Raw genomic sequence first — 21,105 nt, forward strand, 5'->3', positions numbered from 1 at the left:
ATATTAAATTTAGAAGAAAGCCATCTGTAGTTTATATATCTGAACTGCTGCTTTAAAATATGTCACATGACAGTTTCTTCTAAGATATAATCATAATGATACTTGTACTTGTCAATTAGATAAGTCAAATGATTTATAACATTATATATGTTTAAATCATAAGTATTTATATACATTAATATGTTGCAGTCATGTAAGCTTTCAAAAACATATGTATATATGTTTTACCTTCTATGCCTTCTAAAATATCTCACTTGCTTACTATGGCATTCTGAATCATTTAAAATCATTATAACTTTCATATTTTATAAATTACATCTTAGGTAACTAAGTTGTTATGAAGAATAACTCACATTTAGATGTCATAGAGTTCGTTTTTCATCACAAAGTCGCATTTACAGCAGTTCTACTTCCTGGAACAGTGTTTTTCTTGAATCTGCGATGTGTCAGTGTGAAATCAGGGGTCAAAGTTCAAAATGACTGCATTCAGCTTCTCTGTGTGTTTTCTGAGTGTTGAAGCTTTTAAAACAACTCGAGGACACTATTCACGAGGTAACCCGCATCCCAAATTGTCTCCCTTAACATTCTGGCAGGAATTTTAGTAAATGCAAGTGACTGACATTCATTTAGCAATACAAATGAAACTAAACAGTGCAAAACCTTCGCAAAGTATTTTACAAGTCATTACAGTCTCTATGACAGTAAAACCAAGCCTACAATTATTTAACATATTATACAACTTATTTTTATATGCCCCATTTCATTTTCTCATACAAATCTTATTATATACATATATCAGTATTATCAAAAGCATATAAATATACTTATATGAGAGAAAAAGAGAGAGAGAGAAAAGAAAAGGAAGAGAGTAGAAAAGAAAGAGAGAGAGAAGAAAGAAAAAAAATGAAGCTACAAAGAGTATCTACAGTGAAATATTACTTGCTGTTTATATTAATAAAGTTAAACATGAAACATATTATTTACAACTATTTTAGTTCTAATTATTTGCAATTAAATCATGACATATTATTTGTAATCATGTAAAAGCAATAAAGTCATGGTATAATATTTAGCAACAGTGTTTAAACAGCATATATAGTTTTTTTAAAAAACTAATACGTTATTATTTCACTTTTTCCATATTTTCCATCATACTTCTCTCCTTGCCCTCCCCCACCCCTCACTAAATGCATAGTCTAAAAAGAATGCCATTATTTAAAACAAGAAGAGAAAGAAAATGTATCAAATTACTAACCTTAGGTCTCTTTATCACAAAGAGAAACAAGTTGATTGATATCTTATTATTTGTTCCTCAGAGAGTTTGACTATTTATGAAACAAAACAGTTCTTTGCACACAGAAAAATAACTTTGAATAAAACTTTAGAATATTTGTGGCTTTCTGGAGATGCAGTAACTGTATTTGAAGAGATTAAGAGAGAAGGAGAGAGAAAAAAAACATAGAACATGTCATTTGTTTTTTAGTCTTTTTTGCCTCTCTGAAGTCTTCCAAGAAGTTCCTGTTGCCATCCTCTTTAACGAAGGACTAGCCCATTCCATATCTTCTATTTTATCCAATATCTTATTTTTTATAATATACAGCAAAGCAGAGTCCAAGTCTTCAAAAATTCTAGGGCCATCAGGTAAAAAGATTTTTAGTTTAGCAGGAAACAAAAGGTAGGTTTTGAACTATGCTTTCTTAAGCTCTCTTATTAATGGCAAAAAAACTTTTCTTTTAGTTATTACCAAGGAAGAATAGTCATTGTCAAAACGCACAGTTGCCTCATTAATTTTAATAGGTGCTTTAGCCCATGCAGATTTTAATACCATCTCCTTGTCATAAGATGATACAAATCTTACTATAACTGATCTAGGATACTTTTTGTTAGAGTTAAAATTAGATAAGGACCTATGGGCTCTTTCAATACCAAAAGAAAATGCTTCTGACAAGTCTAAAGTTTTGGGAAGCCAGGTATTTAAAAAGGAAGTAATGTTGTTACCTTCTATATTTTCTGGCAGTCCAAAAATCCTGATATTATTGCATCTAGATCTATTTTCCAGGTCATCAAGTTTGGATTGTAGATGTGTGTTCTGCTTCAGCAAAAACTCAATGTTAATTTCTTCTTCCTGGATTCTGTTCTCCATATCATTAACAGACTCTTCTATGCCTGTAATCTGAGCCTTCAGTTGTTGCAAGTCTTGATGTAACAAATCCATTTGTTTTGTAGTTTTTTCTATGAAGTTATCAATTTTAGTATCCAGTTTGTCCATTTTGGTAGTAAGTTGTTGAATAGTAGATATCAGAGACTGAAGCTCTTTCTTGATGCTGGTATCCTGAGTATTTGCCTTACTGGAACTCATTTTGAACAGAGGTGATGAAAGAGAAATTTCCAAGATGATTTCTGACAGGAAAATTATTGAAATTTTCTTTCTTTTTTAGATATTATTCAAGAAACTGATATTCCAAACATATTTAGAAAGAAAATTATTTCATTAGTTGATTTTTAAAGTAATTATTTCCTGTCAGTTCAATTAAGTTGGTGGAGCTGAAGAAATCTGCTGCTATCCTGTGTTCATCCTTGGCCACGCCCCCGGTTGAATACTTTTCTGATATCCGAAAACTGCTTAAAGTTTATTGCTCATATTCTGAAACAAATTTAAGTAACAAACCTTTGGAGTTGGCCATAACCATATACAATACAAAATCATTCAGTTTTGATATGTAATATGTTTGTGCATATTTCTTTCAGTATTATTTTACTGAAAATTGTATTTCACTGAAATTTTTTCAGGAAACCTCCTGCCAAGACATCATGAATGACTGAACCCACAACACCTCACTGCCTAAATTAATGTATAGATTATTGTATTTCCATTCTAAATGCATTAGCAGAAGTTTCTCACTTGTGAGAAAGGCAAATTGTCAACTAATTCTGTGGGTGGAGCACTACACTGAATATTATATTGTGGCGATGTAATAGTAATTACATCACAATATAAGTTAAGTAGTTCCCCTTCTAAAGAAGGAAGTTAGAAAAAGAAACTGAGAAAGCAGATTAAACAGTAAAATTAAAAAAAAATCAAGCAACACACATCATCTTAATTTTTGCAAAATCTCTTGCAATTTTAATATCTGAAGTATAGCTGCATATTAAATTAATTGTAAACCAAAGATTCCTCGGAACATGAGAAATGTACTTTAGCAAACTTTTTGTACTGTAATAGAGCATTAATAAAAATCATCAGTCACCAAAAAAAAAAAACAGTGATGGAAAATGAAAAAAGTTTAAGAAAACACGTTAAACATTTCATTTAGTTGGCTGAAGTGTTGAACAAGTTTTTATACCTTGTTATGCTTCCTGTCAATCTTCTGTGATGGCCACTCTGTTTCGCAGAGGTAATTGTGTTACAGATTTCAAAGCAATAATACAGTTAGCAGACCTACACTCTTTTTTCTATTTTAACACATTGGAAGAGGTAAAGCTCCATGCACTACAAAGAACTATGACTGGGTCTTTCTGACTATAACCCAACTTATTACGTTTTCTCAGCATAGGTGAGCTTCTTGACATCCACGTATTGATTACATAACAAGGTGATTATGATGGTTGAGTTATATTATATTCACAGGAAAATGAACTGTTTCTGAAGAAACTAAATATAATTGTATATGATGCACATAAGGCATTTGTTTCCCTGAATAGATGAAAAAGTGCTGAATTGTGCGATTGAAAATTTATATATGAGCACACATGCATCCATCAAGGTAAAAAGGTCTTTGACAGGTACATTTTGAGTGAAGAATAGGGTTTGCCAGATGTATGTATAGTGATAAAATTCTACTGTAGGCTTTAGTCTATGTGAGAGATAAAGACGCTCCAGAAAGGACATTATTTGATGTGATAATATAGTTGTTGTTGTGTATAATAGATTCTGTGCTGGGTAGCATATCCCTAAATAATGGAAAGATTTGCTACCAATAGTTTCAGAATTTTCATTGTTTTGTTTGATGTGTATGTTGCCTACTAATGAAATGGTTGAATTAAAATATCAAGGCTGTATAAAAACAATGAACTGTGTTATGAAGATTTAATCTAGACGTTGCTTTGCTTGATGAACATAATACATTTTTATCTTGTGGTTAATGTGTATATAATAATTTGATCTCTGCAACATCCTTGTGCTGCTATAGTACTGTTCAGAATTTTTTTTTTTATAGAGTCTTTGTAGAATAAGTGTTTCCTAAGAATACTGTTGTGAGTGGCTATACAAAAACTCTGCAATGCTCTACTTCAGCTGATGCCCTTCCAAGTCAGTACCTTAAAATTGCAGCTGATAGCATTGCCTATCCTGCCTTAATCATTATAAATAAGTCAATCTAGGAATCCCACACTCCCTGTCTTGAAAAAGACACTTATTATCCCTTTACAAATTAAATGGACATTACTAACTTTAGACCTATAGCAATCTAATCTTCCCTCTCCAAAGTACTTGAAAATGTTATTCTTAAAAAGCTGCTAAACTATCCCCTACAGGAAGAACTCCTATCCCCACACAGCATGACTTTACCCTTCCATAGTACTAACGCTGCACATCTAACCTATATAGATACTGTCAATAAAGCAAGAGTACATTGGCAAACTAGTCCTCCTTATTTCTACACTTATCCAAAGCCTTTAACACAATTTGTCTCACTAGGGCTGTCTCAACCCACCCTTGTAAGGTTCAAAAGCTGCCTATTCAATATCAGTATACCACTGATGTACAACAAAGCTCTATTCTTGATCCCCTCCTCTTTAACATTCTCACCAACACCCTCCACACATCCACACAACAGGCCTCCCTAACACAGTGTGCAGATGAGTCCACAGATGACTCCACACTCATTTGCACATCTGATAACATGACATGACTCCAGAAAATTACTCAGGAAGCCTTAACAGCAACTAAAACATGCCTTTGTAACTCACAACTTATGCTCAACCTCTCCCAAAGAAAAAATAGCACTTTTCCCCCCAAATCCGTCTCTCATAAAAAAAAAAAAAAAAAACTAAATTTAAAATCCTCTCTCTTGTAATGCAACCATTGAAGTCACTTCTCATAGTAATTTATTGGGGATGATCATCTTAAATTTGATCTTCATATGCAAAATTGCATAAGAAAAACTCATCAAAAACTAGGGATGCTCACAAACACAACTAAAACTACACTTGGCAATACCTATCTCCTTATACTTCTTTATGTTGCTCCCTTCCTTACTAACCTCCAGGTATCACAAAATTCAAAACTTGAACAATGCTATAACAAAGTTGGTAAACTTGCAGCTAATACCCCTTTCAGAACCTACCACTGTATAGCACTAAAAGGTCTAAATTGATTAACATTACTCAATCAACTAACATATACACAGCTTCTTATCACCTATAAATGTATCCAGCATCCATCTGCTTATTCAGCACTAAATGCCATGCTACACAACTATATTCCCAAATGGTCGTTATGATCCACTGACCAAAAACTCTTGTCTGTCCACAAACCTATGAAATATGTCAGTCATTGTCTGTACTTGTGCTATTTTACCCAGGCCTAGAACACCTTAGCTGTTTCCAACAGAACAATATTCTCCATTCCATCCTTCAAAGCTATTCTAGAAGACTTTGTAACCCAAATATGTCTCTGTTATTGCTCAAAAGAAGGATAAACTATATCCCTAAATGTGAACAATTACCTACTCATACCTTACACCTCCTTTCTCTCCTCTCTTCACTCACTTCCTCATTTCTATCAATTTCTCTCATGTGGCTTTCTCTCAAAATATACTATAAGGCTGCTATTCCCTTCACTTCATACTGCAGTTCCTGTTTGTATTAAATGAAATTACATTTAATTTTGGTATAAGCTGGCTAAATTACTCTAGATATTAAATGGTCATATAATTAGTATCTATTTTTAACCATTTTTAAATATTATGTCTAATTTGGTATAATTATTTAAACTACAGATGTTTTTGTATTATTTTGAAGACTGTCAAATTATTGTTCTTAAAATGTTTTGTATTACTTTGGAGGTTTTCTCCTCAGGCTCCACTGAAAATGGGGCTAATACCCAGTTTACTTTCCCTGTGATCAAATGTCAATAAACAAATAAAACCAAATATACAGGAGGGTAAAACTGAGGCTCTGAATTTATAACATTACATTGGATGTTCTGTTTTCCTGATGTTATCGCACATGCCACGGTTATTGCACGCGCCACTTTCAATATGGTAATTAACACTTCACTTTACATTTTGAAACAATTTTTAGAAACAGGAATACAATACTGGATGCCAAGGTTTAAGAAGTAAATTATAGCTTACATTCCATTATTTGACACATTAAATTTCAGAGTTGAAGAATACAACTGATTAGATGGGGACATTATTTTTCTGATAGAAAGTCATTTATTTGACTAATATTTTTGGAAGGACGGAAATTACTAGTGTGTTGCCACCTGGCAAAGAGGTATATATAGCAACTGGATTTGACTGAATATGAGAAAATAAAAATGGTTAGGTTTTGGAGCTTTTTACACTATAACTAACTTTTTGGGGACTGAAGTTTGAGAGTAAGGATTATTACAGGCAGCATTAAACACATCCTCCAAGGCTGGCAAAATGGGAGGAATGATTATAGAATGAGGCATTTACGCTTGTAACATATCAAAGTATCTTCTCAGTTCAGGGAGAACATCCACTTCTTTCCACGAGAACACCTCATTCATCCTGGAAATAGTCTGAGAGAAAGAAAACACCTCCGAAGATGGTGGAGAAGGCCATGTTTCCACAGAATAAAGTTATGTGCTTGAGAATCTGCAGGTGAAGAAGCACTTTCTCTACCTATGTCAGAATACACTGACAGATTTTCCTAAGGAATTTCTTTGGTGACATTGCCCCCATGTAAAGATGTCTGAGCACCAGGTTTGTCAGCCTGTAATAATTTCCTGGCTCTCATAAGAAAATCACCTTTTTAACAGACACCATCCCTGGCATTTGAATATGCATGTTGCCATCGTACGTACACATTTGCAAGCACCTTTTCATTGCCAGTAATAGTGTTTGCAGACATGGAAAGGTGCATGCATGTATAAGCAAAGAAGGTATACAAAAGAGTTTGCTTATAGGCAAAGCAAAGATACGAGCATGTGCTGTAGCCCTGAAATATTAAGTACTGGGAAATAATTCTGATGGAAGGGAAGTGAAATGGGGGAATATTACACAAATAATAATGGTTTGTACTGCTTAATATTTAAGACGGTAGCTGAAATGGGCAAAGTATAGCCACATACCACAGGCAAATGTGCTGAAGTATCAAAGAAGCATTTCTGACATAAATCCTGCCATATTGATGAAATAATAATTAAAATGTCAGTGGCAATACTGGTGCTATGCACATAAATAAAAATGGATAAGCTAACAAAGGAAGTGATATGGTTATAAACCTGGAGCATAACAAAGGGGATTTAAGATGTGATATACATGTTAATAAAATGCTGAGTTGAGATAACGGTTAGCAAGATAAGAAGATGCATTATGGGATGAGTGCATAGACTGCAGTTACTACATATGATATGTACATACAGGGGAATTTAAGTATGCAAGCTGGCACCACTGTTGTGTTCTCCACCTCAGCATGTATACATACAAGAACAAATGGACCTTACAGATGTAATGTCATGTACATCAGAAATTGACATATTATTGCAAAGAAATGTCAGTGGCATCCATAGGAGAGGGGTTTATCACCAACATATATGTAATAGACAGATGAATATTATAGAGACATGTAAATGCTAAATGGTGATTTTAACACAGAACTCACATAAGTTACAAATGATACACAGATTCAATGACATTTCACGATTTCAAGTTTTCCGGTGTTAATTTGCAGACATCTCAGACATTGTTACTCTGGGTATTCTCACATAGAATTACAGGGAATAGTAACGTAACAGCACAATCACACAGGAAAGTTTTGTGGCAGAGGACTAATCACAGTTTCTGATTCTCTTGCTGCATGCCATAAAAAAGAAATGTTTATGGAAGCTCTCATCTGACATTAAGCTGTATAGTGTAACAAAAACAATGGCAGTCATAAAGAAATATCCAGATGAAGACATATAATACAGAGCATAATTATTTTGGGAATAGGCAATGCCTGTGAGCAATGAATGACATAGTAAACATCTGCATCATGTCATTTCCGAATATATGTCAGGACAGATATCATAGAGATGCATATCGATCATAGCTACCACAGAAGTACTCATATCTGCTATGGCATGAAGAAAATTGTCTATGTGTAAGCCACTGCTGTCTGACAGACAGACAGATGCTACCAGATTCAAACCCCTGCCTATTGTACTGGGCTCTCTCCAGACCTCTGTACTGGCTGCATGTGCCACATCAGACAGCAATGGAGGCGGTCACAAATAAATGAATGTGTACATTAAGGAAGGAGTTATGGCTATAACATGAACAATTAAATTTAGTCAGAATGCTGGAAAGGAGTTACACATGTTACAGTCCACACGGCAGCAAGCAACTACTCAATGTACATGCCACAGGAGCATTCACAGCACAACATTTATTTATTTTTATTTGACATTTGTTTACTAGGGTGGTCTGACTGAGCAAGTAGCCCATTTTCAGTGGAGGCCAGTGAAAAAAGCTCCAGAACATGTCCTGAATATCCACGTCACTGCCATGCAATCAAAACCTGTGTAATATATCATTGTCCAGCATAAAAGTTGATAATAATGACTAGACTCAATGGTGTTTATGTAACATCAGTGCATTCATATAATGTTGTCCTTTCAAGAACTGAACAGCAAGCTATGTGTCTCTACCGACTAATGACATGTGGATGAACCACAAGCATCACAGTGGTAATCTTAACACAACTGTGACAGTCCACCTATGCTAACTTAGTTCATCAGACATATATTTTCATAGGCTCATAGATGTGTACTAGGCTAATGGCCCTGGAGCCTTCCCAAGCCTAGCCCATAGGATTTCCTGGCATCGTGCCACCCAACCTTAGTTCTCAGTGCCTCTGTTGAGTAGAGTGACTGGAGTGATCCCCAGGATACATTTTCAATTTCCCATCCACTCATCAAGATTTCTCTTGAAGAGGGCTAGTGAGGTGATCTGTTTGATATATATGGGAAGTCTAGTCTATAGCATGGGCAGTCTCTGGGTTATGCACCTGTCCCTCCAGCATGTTCTGTTGATTGTGGTAATGAGGCTTAGGTCTCTGGAGCATGTGGTGTGGAGGGATTGGGATTTTTCTAGATGTAGCATTACTAACAGAGCTGGGTCAGACATGGCTTTGTAAGTCAAGCAGAGATCGCCTCTAAGTAGATGTTATAAGACAGAGGATAACTGGAGGTTTTTTTTACTCTGTCCATACAAGACAAGTGTTTAAGGCCTAGGATCTTCTTTGTGAGGTACTTTTGTATCCTCTCCAGTTGTAGCAAGTGTCTAGTGAGGTACATGCCAAATGAGGTATTGTACTCGATGATTGGCCTAATGAGGGAAGAGTAGAGGGAGACAATGACCTCTTTATTCCTGGATGGAAAACCCTTAGTAATTAAATGTGCCACATACAAAGACTTTCTGACCACAGTGGCAATGTGGTGGCCAAAAGAGAGGTTACTGTCAGCCTGTGTTCCCAGATCTCTTATAATGCCTTCTGTGTTCAGTGGACTACCACTGATGTGGTAATTCATGGGAACTGGGTTTTTCCCAAAGGGGATAACAACACATTTTTGGCATTGAGTAAAGGTCATGGTTCTGACACCAGTCGTTGGTCTCAGTGAGACCTTTCTGTAGGAAGTCAACATCACTTGGGGAGTTAATAATAGCTTCCAACTTGCAATCATCTGCAAACTTTGTCAGCCAGAGTCCCTTCATATTAGCCTGGACTTCAGAGAAGTAGATGCAAAACAGGAGAGGATCCAGGTCTGAACCCTGTGGGACTCCACTCGTGATAGGACAGCAGTCTGTCTTGGAGTCAGCTACTTTCACACTGTGGGTTCTATCTGTGAGCCAGTTTGCAACCCACCTAGTGATACAGGGGTTGATGCCTAGCTTAGTGAGTTTTTCTATGATTCTTGAGTGGGGAATGGTATAAAAAACCTTGACAAGATCAAGGTAAGCTATATGAACCACCCTGCCCTCATCCACAGCTCCAGTGACCAACTCAAAGAAGCCAACCAGGTTGAACAGGCATGATCTACCCTTCACAAAACAAAACTGTGTGGGCTCCAGAGTTTGGAGAGTCCCTATATCCTTGTTTATTACGTCCATGATGATGCATTCCATAGCTTTGCATATCAGACTCATCAGGCTAATGGGGAGATAGTTCTTAGGGTCTGTAGTCGCTCCTCCTTTGTGGAGAGGAATGACTGTAGCAGTGTGCCATTTGGTAGGAAGAAAGACTGAGTAGAGGCTGTGATTGAACAGTGCACAAAGGTGAGGTGCCAGTTCACTTTGTATTTCATGTAGAACCCAGCCAGGGTTATTGTCAGGTCCCATAGAAGCTGTATTCCTGGCTTTGGACAGTGCTGTTTTAACCTGTGCACTAGTAATACTTGGTGCCTGGCCATCTGTGATTGGTCCTTTGAGGGGAGAGAGAATGGTAAAGTTGGCACTGAATCTGTCGGCCAGTATATTGGCAATATCTGTTGGCTCGGTATAGGAGGTACCATTGTGCAGTAGCTCAGAGCAAATCTAGGTATTGCCATGGAGATTCTTTACATAACTATAGAAGGCCTTGTGGTTGTCTTTACTATTTGCTGCAATTCTGTTTTCATAGCTAGCTTTAGAGGATTTGATGTGGGAGCTCAACTTTTTGTTGAGGCTAATAAGGGAGTTTTTCCAGTCGTGGGACTTCACCTTATTCTGCATCAGTTTCCTCCTTCTGTTGTAGAGTTTGTTTATGGCAGGGGACCACCAGATTGGCTTCCTTGTTTTGGAGGGGAGCATCTTGGTTCTATTGGGTACGGTGAGATCCAGGCATTTGTGTGCGTGTTCATGCAGTGCACTGGTGTATGATTCAGTGGTCATGTAACTATTCTCCATTTGCATGGTGCAGTGAAGTTAGCCACCTTTGTTTTTAAGATTCCAAAGTTAGCTTTCGAGAAGTTTTTCATGCTGGTTACCTTTATGGGGATGTGGGTGGGAAGGATGTGGATTTCAAAGGTGATTAGTTCATAGGCACCGGAACCATAGTGCGAGGGGAGGGAGCACCCCCCACACACTTTTACAGTTGCAAAGACCTGTAACGGAGGACACATATGCATCAAATTTAAACACAAAAGTGCGCCGGACTCAAACACACAGGAAGGCATTCACTCACGGGTAAGCTTAAGGCTCTGCTTCAGTATATTAGTAGCTGGTGCTCCATTGCAGTTTTATTAGTAGCTGGTGCTCCATTTCAGTTTATTAGTAGCTGGTGCTCCATTTCAGTTTGTGTGTATGTGGGCGTGTGTGCGTGCGTGTGTGTTCACGAGTGTGTGTGTGTCTGTGTGTGTGTGTGTGTGTGTGTGTGTGTGTGTGTGTGTGTGTGTGTGTGTGTGTGTGTGTGTGTGTGTGAGTGTGTGTGTGTGCGTGTGTGTGTGTGTGATACAGACTGCTTAAATGTGTGTGTGTGTGTGTGTGTGTGTGTGTGTGTGTGTGTGTGTGTGTGTGTGTGTGTGTGTGTGAATATTACTGCATAGTGAGGAAGCAATAGGCAAAGAGAGAGAGAGAGAAAGAGAGAAAGATGGGAGGTAAAACACATTTTTCAAGAGACAGAAATCTAGACATAGACACAATGAGAGAGGCAGCTGGAATGGATCACACATATGATAACAGTATGGCTTTTCAATGGCAGATGTAACAATTTGTCTCATTTCTTGGCAACTGCAAATGCAAGGAAAAAAAAAGACTGCAAATCTGCATATTAAGTGCCTTCTTTTTTTGTACGATTGTGCCGCCCACATGTAGCCAGACATACTCCTTGTTCTTCTTTGAGTACATTCCTTTTCTGCACATTTCTCACATGTACTATTATTTGCTAAAGCAAGAAGATGACTGCAGCAAAGTGATGACTACAGCATTGTGCATGACTTTTTTAGGCAAACGGTTAAACACTTGATTGCACCTTGTTTATATTGTGACAGGAAGCAAGCACTGACAGTCGAGGTGTGCATTAAACGGTATATAGGGAGGCAGATAAAGAGATATGTGTATTCCATAATTGTAATATAAACTGTGAGGGCACCAAAAAGATGCTGCAGATTCAGAATAAAAATCTATTCCTTCATGCTTGTTCACAATATAGAATTTGGGTACACTGAAGAGAACGTAGGCAGGCTAACCTAAGTTTTACTTACTTGTTTACCTACCAAGCATCTTTTTGCTTCATTAAAATTAAAGGAATACATTAAAACTGACTTTAGATTTCCAAGATGAGAGAAGGTCCTCTTTTGCCACCTCTATCACAGAGGATTATTTATGGGAAGTTATAGCTTGGTAAAGCTGGAGAGACAGAGAACAGATGTGAGAAACAGAAAGAGAGAAAGCAACTAATTTTTTTTTCCGTGGGAGGCCTGAGTTTTAGGGGAATCTGGAACAGTTAAGTGTTTACTGGTTTAAAAGTGAATGCGCCCACTGTTTTTTCTGATTTAAATGTGCTACAGTATACTGAGTCATATGGAAACTCATCATGTACAAAGCACCCATTAACATATACTGTAAGATGTTGCAGATTTTTCAATACACTGAATGAACACTACTGTAAATTAAGGCATGATATTTTCAGAAATTACCTGTCAGACCTCAATGAGCTAACTTTCACTGCTCTTTTTTCGGGTATGAAACTTTGTCTTGGTGTGACTTTTCTTTAAGCCGCCATATTTTTAATCCCCTGTGTTTCCTTTTATAAAAACACATAATTGCATGACTTCAGTTGCATATGTACTGCTCAGAATTAAAAGACACCATGTTTACAGCTAACCAACATAAGATTTTTTTTGTAGCATTGTAAACAGTTTAGATATTGTATAGTTTTACATGGCACAGTTGTTGTGGACAATGCTCTAAAAATAATTTATCGGCATTATAAAAGGATCTGTTTTTGAAACAATGATGTGCTTTACTTATTGTATTTAAGAAGCAAAGATAATACAAATAATGAGTAGATTAAGTCATAGAACTCAGTCAGATGTACTGACCTCAGGACAGTTTCCCTACATGTGATCTACAACTGATTGAGTTCTGACTGCACAAACATAGCTGGTTGAATTAGATCACGACTGTAAGTTTTATCACTGACTGATATGCACTGTAGGACTGCTGCTGGTTCAACACTGCTCTGCCACTGTTTTGGGAAGTCTCTCCTTCCTCCACTGCTGTGACAAATTAATTAGTGTATATATGTTTGGGTGGTATGGGGAGCTTGTCTGGGTAGCTTGTGGATGGATGGATGGATGGATGGATGGATGGATGGATGGATGGATGGATGGATGGATGGATGGGTGAGTAGGTGGATTATAATGATATATTTAATGAGTTACTGTAGATTAATTTTTTTAAGTGATTTAAGTGATTGCTCACACTCCACTTTTTTTGTCTTAACGCCATTCTTCTGTTGCAATTATTTTTCTTTTTCTTTTACGCAGCAGATATTGTACTTGCAGCTGAGTAAAACTGCAAAATGATAGTCACCCATCAGTTTCATTCTAATGAATAATGAAAAAAAAAATTAATAAAATAATTTAGCCAACTCCCAGTTTCCATAGCTGTTATGCCATCAGACGTAGAGGTAACACACATCACTACAGCTCACTACAGCTTACAATATTCTATTTAAGCAGGGTAGAAATAGGAAGTAAGTATAACTTGTCTGTGAAAAAAAAAAAACAGGAATGTACTACACAGTTATGCACACAGGTATTTCCCTTTCAGTAGTCAAGTACACTGTCAGTGAAATGTACATTCTTAGGATGACTGCAGTGGCACCTAGCACTACCCAAGACTAGAACCTTGTTCCTTCACTAGGATATATCTGCAAATGAGCCTTTTCCCCTGCAGGACCCATATTGGTTCTTATTTTCTAGGTCCATACCATAAAATGCTGATATGGACACTATTTCAGCCATTGACATTCTGGGCTATTTCATGTTGTTTTAAAACGAATTACATTTCATGGACAGAGCACTTTAGTACTTAAGGGTAAACTTTATTCAGAAACATGCTGACTATATTACTTCAATATAAACAAAATTATAACACTGGATATTCTCAACAGACCTCCCTTTAATGGATAAGCATCTTCACTGCACAGATAAACATATCCATTAAATATGCAATCTAGAAATTAACCCCCCAAGAGACTTTAAAACATTTACATTCAAACAACAGATCAGAGTCCCATAGATAATGACATAATTGATTATAGACCAATAAGGTGCAACTGTATAATTTTGCTCATGCATAATTCATGAACTTTCCCTTCCTGAATTTTCATTGAGAATTATCCTTGGCCAGTGGCTATTCTTGTAATTCCAATACAGATATTCACAAACCAGCAGTGTCTGTCAATGGTTAGAGTCTTTTTCCAGAGTGACTTTCTCTGGTCTGCAACTGCAAGAGCATGCTTAGCTATTGGATAAGGATACAAGTCCTAAACAATAGGTCTTGCATGGACCACCTCAAAGATGTATTACTATACTCAGTATCCTACAGAGTGCTTAGAGGTGACATGTCTGGCATACAAGGCATTCTCTGACCTACTGAACATCAGCAAGTTAAATGTCATCAGAAATACTCAGTCCAGGTGTTGTGGAGAGATGGATATATATCACAGAGGCTACTACTGTTCCAGAATAGACTATCCATAAAAAGAAAACAAATCACATCCGTCCATATTCAAAAATCTATATGCAACTTTGATCTAAGGATGGGTAATAGAAAATGTACTCCAAGATTGCCCCTTATGCCACTAATGGATAGAGGCAGTTCCTAAATGCTGCATCCCTTACATGGGTCCCCTCAAATTATCTATGGTATGATCACAGTTATTCTCACTAGGGCTAATATAGAATTATCAGCCATGGGATAGGTAAGACCAATCAGAAAATGTTAATTCAAGCACCAAAAGGGAATTGGCTAAGCTTAAAATATCCTCCAAGTGAATCTATGTTGTGGTACTAAATAGTTATAAAAAATTGCCCTTTTTAGATCACTAAGTACCCCTCTCACCCTCCATTCCCCCCCAATCTTCAACAGCTTCCAGTGCCTATGGATTAGTTTGTGGTCGGATCTAACCAGGGAGGAGTTGAATATTGGTGTAGAGCAATGGTCACCCATGTTAGTAATGACCAGGTCAAGGATGTTGCTACATCTAGTTGGGGTAAGAATGAGCTGGTCCAGGGCATTGGAATTAATGAATTCCAGGAAATGTTGGGCAAGTGCACTGGTACATGAATAGCTTTTTCAGTTACTGGAGGGGTAGTTGAAGTCACCCAGTATGAGAGTGTCAGGTTGAACCCTGATATTCTTTAGGGTGCTTAGGAATGTGGAGTGTGAGTCTTGGGACATGGTTGGGGATGTATAGCAGGCTACAACCTGAATTGCTGTCTTACCCAATGTTAGCTGCACCTGAAGTATCTCTGATGTGTTATGTTGGGTTACCAGTCTGAAGGTGTGTGCATCCTTTATTAATATGGAAACAGCACTGCCTTTGGAGCTTCGGTCCAAGTTCTGGGGCTGAAAGGTGTAGAATGAGTTATAGCCTGGTAGTGCAAGGGTGCTTTCTGCTGCCTTGAACCAGGTCTCTGTTACAGCACTAATGTCGATGTTCTCCATTTTAAGGAGAGCTTTGAGCAAGTTATTTTGAGATTTAGACTTCTAGCATTGAGCAGCATGACCCTCAGATTGCATTTGTTTGTAGCTGTTATGGTGGTAATTTGGTCTTTGGAACACCGCCTAAAAATGCACTGTGTGTTGTAAACAATCTCTCTGAGATAAAAGGGATGGTGGAAGCCTGTCCCACTGTAAATGGACACATTATAACTGTGGTGGATGCCATTCATGCATTACAGTGTAAGGCCCAATAATACTACTAAACACTCAATGTGGATGTTGAACACATGAGCATTTCACTACAGAAAATAGATGATATTGCACAGGATAAATGTGCCACAGTAGAATTGTCACTACAATTGTGAGATATGTCAGTATGTCAAGGCATTACATCATGTTATTGCTGCAAGGGATATGTGTGCCTGCTGTTACAGCACTAAGTCAACAAAATACAAAATGTTGCCTCATTCCTTCATGCCAGAGGATTCTAATAAGTTATGTAAGGAAAATGCACTTACATGTCATCATTGCTCTGAATCAAAGAATTGCTATGTGAGAAATTATCACAATGCTTTGCATCTATACACGTACACAACAGATGTGTTTGACAAAAGTGTTAGCAACATATACAATCACAATATGACTGACAGAACTTAGTCTGAGAATTAATGGCTGGATTCATGACAGTTTTAAATGAATTGTTTGTGCTTTATATATTTTGTTGCTGTTTAACATCTCACACTGCCATTGCAGTTTTCTTTCTCCTTAATCCCTGCAGCTATCCACATTTTCTGCACGCATTGTTTCCATACCTCCCTCTCTACCTAACTTGCATCTACACATTTTCAATCATACTTTCAGAGGCCCTCCCAATCCATATGCTAATCTCTTACTACTCATAGCTCTCACTTGCAAACACTTTCTGACCCTCACTTACTGTCTACCCCCCTTTTATACACACAACCTCTCCTTCCAGCTGTATAATACCTCTTGATTTGTCCCCCTGTATTCCTAACCCCCTTTCTCTTCTCTCTCTTTTTCAGTTTAATACTACTTATAATCTCAAGCCCACAGCCTATCTTGCCTGGACCTACCTGATATACAGTCCTCTCAGCTGAATCTTGCAGCTGCATTGCATAAGTTAAAGTATATCCAAACTAAGTTAGTAAACCTGGTTTTACATTGTATTATCTTGTAGTATTCTCCCACAACCAGCTGCAGCTTGCATATCACCATCCCCACTCCCTAACTATAACTTGTCTGCCTTACATGGCCTGCCTTCCTCCCCTCACCACCTGCACTATCTGACCAGATTCACTCTGAAATCATCTATCCTGTAGCTCCCACCTCATATAACTATTGTCTCTCTCTAGGCTAACCTTCCTTTCCTACTCTATTCCTCTTCTACTGTTGCCTTCCCCGTTTTCCTAGTCTATCTTCTCTGCACAACACAGTCTCCCTACCCCAATGATACTATCTCCCTTCTCCAAAGGAACTCACAGTGCATCTTTCCGGCCTGTGACCCATCTCCTCCTGTTTCACCCTGCTCACTTTTTACCTTCTTACTGCTTTGCTGGTTGTTCTTTTCCTTTGTGCTTATCCAGTCTGTCATGGTGCAGCCCCACTCTGTTTGCCCTTGCTAATGTTTGGACTCACTCTGCTCCCCTACCCTACCCCCATTCCCACCAACCCCAATTTCAATTCCATGAATAGCTACCACTTCTGCTCACATCCCCTTCCCCCTCATCACCTACTTCATTCCAACCTATCAGGCCCTTCTTCTCATTCCACCTACTTCTCCCCCAACTTTACCTTACTTTATTATCCACCCCTCCTCCTTCCAAACCTATTCACCCAGGCCAACTCTCGGCTACTATCTCCTCAAGTAACATCACAACTCCCCCTGTACATCTCATACTTCCTTAAGTAACATCACACCTCAATCACACTATTTACCCTACTTATACAAATAACATAATGCTCTATTTACTCCTATCTATATCACTCCTTTCTATCCTCACAACAACTTCCTACCATAGTCCCCCACCCCTAATATACTCCAGTCCTACCCTTCCACTCTCACAATCCCTATAGATTGAACCCTTCTCCTTCCTAATAGTACCTTCTCTTTTCTCACTTCACTTTACACATCTTTTCAAACCTAAACTCCCTCCTCTCAAAAACTTCCCAAAACCCAAAATAAAATCCTTCGAAACAATCCATCTTAGGTTTACTCTCTCTACCTCTTTACTTACCCTTCTTCTTGAAGGTGATATACATCCAAATCCTGGTCCCTTCACTAACACTTCTCTCACTGTTACTTTCCTAACTTCTTCCTCTACCCACTTCTCCTCACTATCACATACCACCTCATCTACCAAACACCTCAAAATCCTTGCACTCAATATTCACAGTAATCTAAACAAAGTCCCTGAATTACACTCCTGGCTAACTCTATACACTCCAGATATCCTATGCATCTCTGAAACATGGCTAAAACCCCGCATATCAAACAAAGAAATCCTACCCCCTGGCTATAAGCTCTTCTGCCAAGACAGACCAATTAAAAAAGGTTGTGGAGTAGCTATACTTTACTCAGAACATTTCTCAGTCCATCCACTACCTTACTCCACCCCCCAGCTTTCACACTGCTGAAATACTCATAATCAACTGTAACCTAAACAAACATAAAAAATAGCCATTGCTGCTATCTATCTATATATATACATACATACATATATATATATATATATATATATATATATATATATATATATATATATATATATATATATATATATATATATATATATATACCGCAATAATATCCCTGTACTCAAACACTTCCTAGCTTGGATCTCACAAAACATCTCCTATAAACAATTATTCTAGGGAATGTTAACATTGACTGGAATACTCTGACCTTAAACTGCCCCAGTGCTATCATTAACCTATATGGCTTCTCTCAACTCATCACCTCCCCCACTCACTATAATCAACAATCCAATACTAGCTGTACCCTTAACTGGATACTTACCTTTCACCCCAACCAGTATCATAACACCTTCACTCTCCCTGACACTTTTAGTGATCATCACCCAACCTCCATCCAGCGTCACCTGTCTCAGCCTCCCAAACCTCACAAATACAAGGTTTGTCGAAATCTATCTAACTTTAACACTGATTTATTTAACCAAACACTCACTACTATAAATCAGCCTTTTCTATTCAACCGCCCCCTCGAAGAAGCTGTCCTTCAATTCAATAGCATCTTCCTTAACACCCTCATCTCCCTGGCCCCTATCAGAAAAGTCCGGGTTAAATCCAACTATGTTCCCTGGATAAGTAAAAAAACTCTCTCCATCATGCAAAAGACAGACAATGTATGGAAAATATGGAATAAACTCAAAACCCAGTCTAGTCTACAAAACTACAGGGAACTATAAAACATTGCCAAAAAAAATGTCACCCTTGACAAAGAAATCCTTTTATCCTGACCCACAAAGAATGTCCACTCAAATTACAAAAAATTCTGAAGTACTATCAACACACTCTTAACACCCAGGAAATCCATCTACTCCCAAACCATCCCCTAACAGCTCTCCACTCAAAACTGCCACTCTTTTGAACTCCTTCTTCATTAACTCTGTACAAAACCTAATTAAACCAAACACAGATACCTGCCTTGGAACGCCTCACCCACCCAAAAAAAAAAAACCCTCTTTTTTCTATTAAGCCTGTCCCTACCTCATTCATCAGTTCTCTACTCTAGAAACTAAAACCTTGCTTCCTTTCTGCTGACAACCTACTTCCTCTTAAACTCGCTGCCTCCTCTATTGCATAGCCAGTCTCTATATTTATCAATAGGTCAGTTCAGGAACATTATGTCCCATATATCTGGAAAACGTGCTATATTATACCCTTACATAAAGGAGGTAACTCCACTGACCCTGTCAATTTCAGGCCTATTGCTACTCTATTCCCTCTTTCTAAGATTCTGGAAAAGTGTGTCCACAAGCAGCTCATCACATATCTCACCGACAAAAATCTCTTCATCCCTACACAACATGGTTTTCGACCACATCATAGCACAAATACAGCATTACTATCCTTCAATAACTCTATCGCTACATCTCTTAATGACAACAAACTAGTATCATGACTCTTCCTTCACCTGTCTAAAGCTTTTGACACTGTGCCCCACAACCTCTTTCTCTCCAAACTCTCCTCCTTTTTATCTCTCTACCTCTACTCTATCCTGGTTCTCTTCAAAGTTATCAAATAGAGCTCAGTTAGTGAAATGGCTTTCTGCGACTTCACATTTCCTCCCTGTTCAAACTGGCATGCCCAAGGCATCATTCTGGGCCCACAATTATTTAACATCTTTACTAATAATCTCAACCAATCCTGCCCCCTATCCACACTTATACAATATGCCAATTCTACCCTCATCACACCACTGCCAGTCTACTCCCCCTTCTCTCCCTCACCCAAGACACCATCCGCTCAGTTGAAAGATGGCTCACAACTAATCAACTTCTATTTAACACCAGTAAAACAAAACTACTTTTCTTCCTCCCAAAATCCCTTCAAAACCTCAAAACATCGTTCTCAGTCTCTTCTCTAAACAACATTACCATTAACATCGAGTTTTACACTAAACTTCTCAGGGATTTCATAGACAATGAACTTCAATTTGACATCCATATCAATGACTGCATCAAGAAGACGCACCAAAAATTAGGACTGTTATACAGAAATAAAAAATTCTTAACCCAAGAATCCAAAGTCTCCCTAGCTCAGGCCTACCTACTTCCTATCCTACTTTACGCCACCCCAGTTTTCACTAACCTCCAAAAAAATTTGTCTACCAAACTCAAGCTTACGTACAAAAAAAATTCCAGATTTGCCACAAATCTCCCCAATCGCTCACATCACTGCTTCTGGACAAAAACTCCACTGGTTAGAATTCCAAATCAGCTCATTCTGCCTCAGCTGCTTCTGACTTATAATATGCTCCATCAACCTACAGCCTGTCCATCTCTAGCAACCCTCATCTTTCCTTATGCCCCTAACCGGGATGCTCCAACCAACACCTCATTCAAATCACAAAATCAAATAGATCTATAGGAAAACTGTTTTATAGCCACTCAATTAGCTCCACTTGGAACCAACTTCCTCTCCATATTAGAACCATTCAAAGCCTTTGCAACTTCAA

The sequence above is a fragment of the Protopterus annectens genome, chromosome 2.part0 (genome assembly GCF_019279795.1).
Source record: "Protopterus annectens isolate FY-2018-M chromosome 2.part0, PAN1.0, whole genome shotgun sequence".
NCBI lineage: Eukaryota > Metazoa > Chordata > Ceratodontiformes > Protopteridae > Protopterus > Protopterus annectens.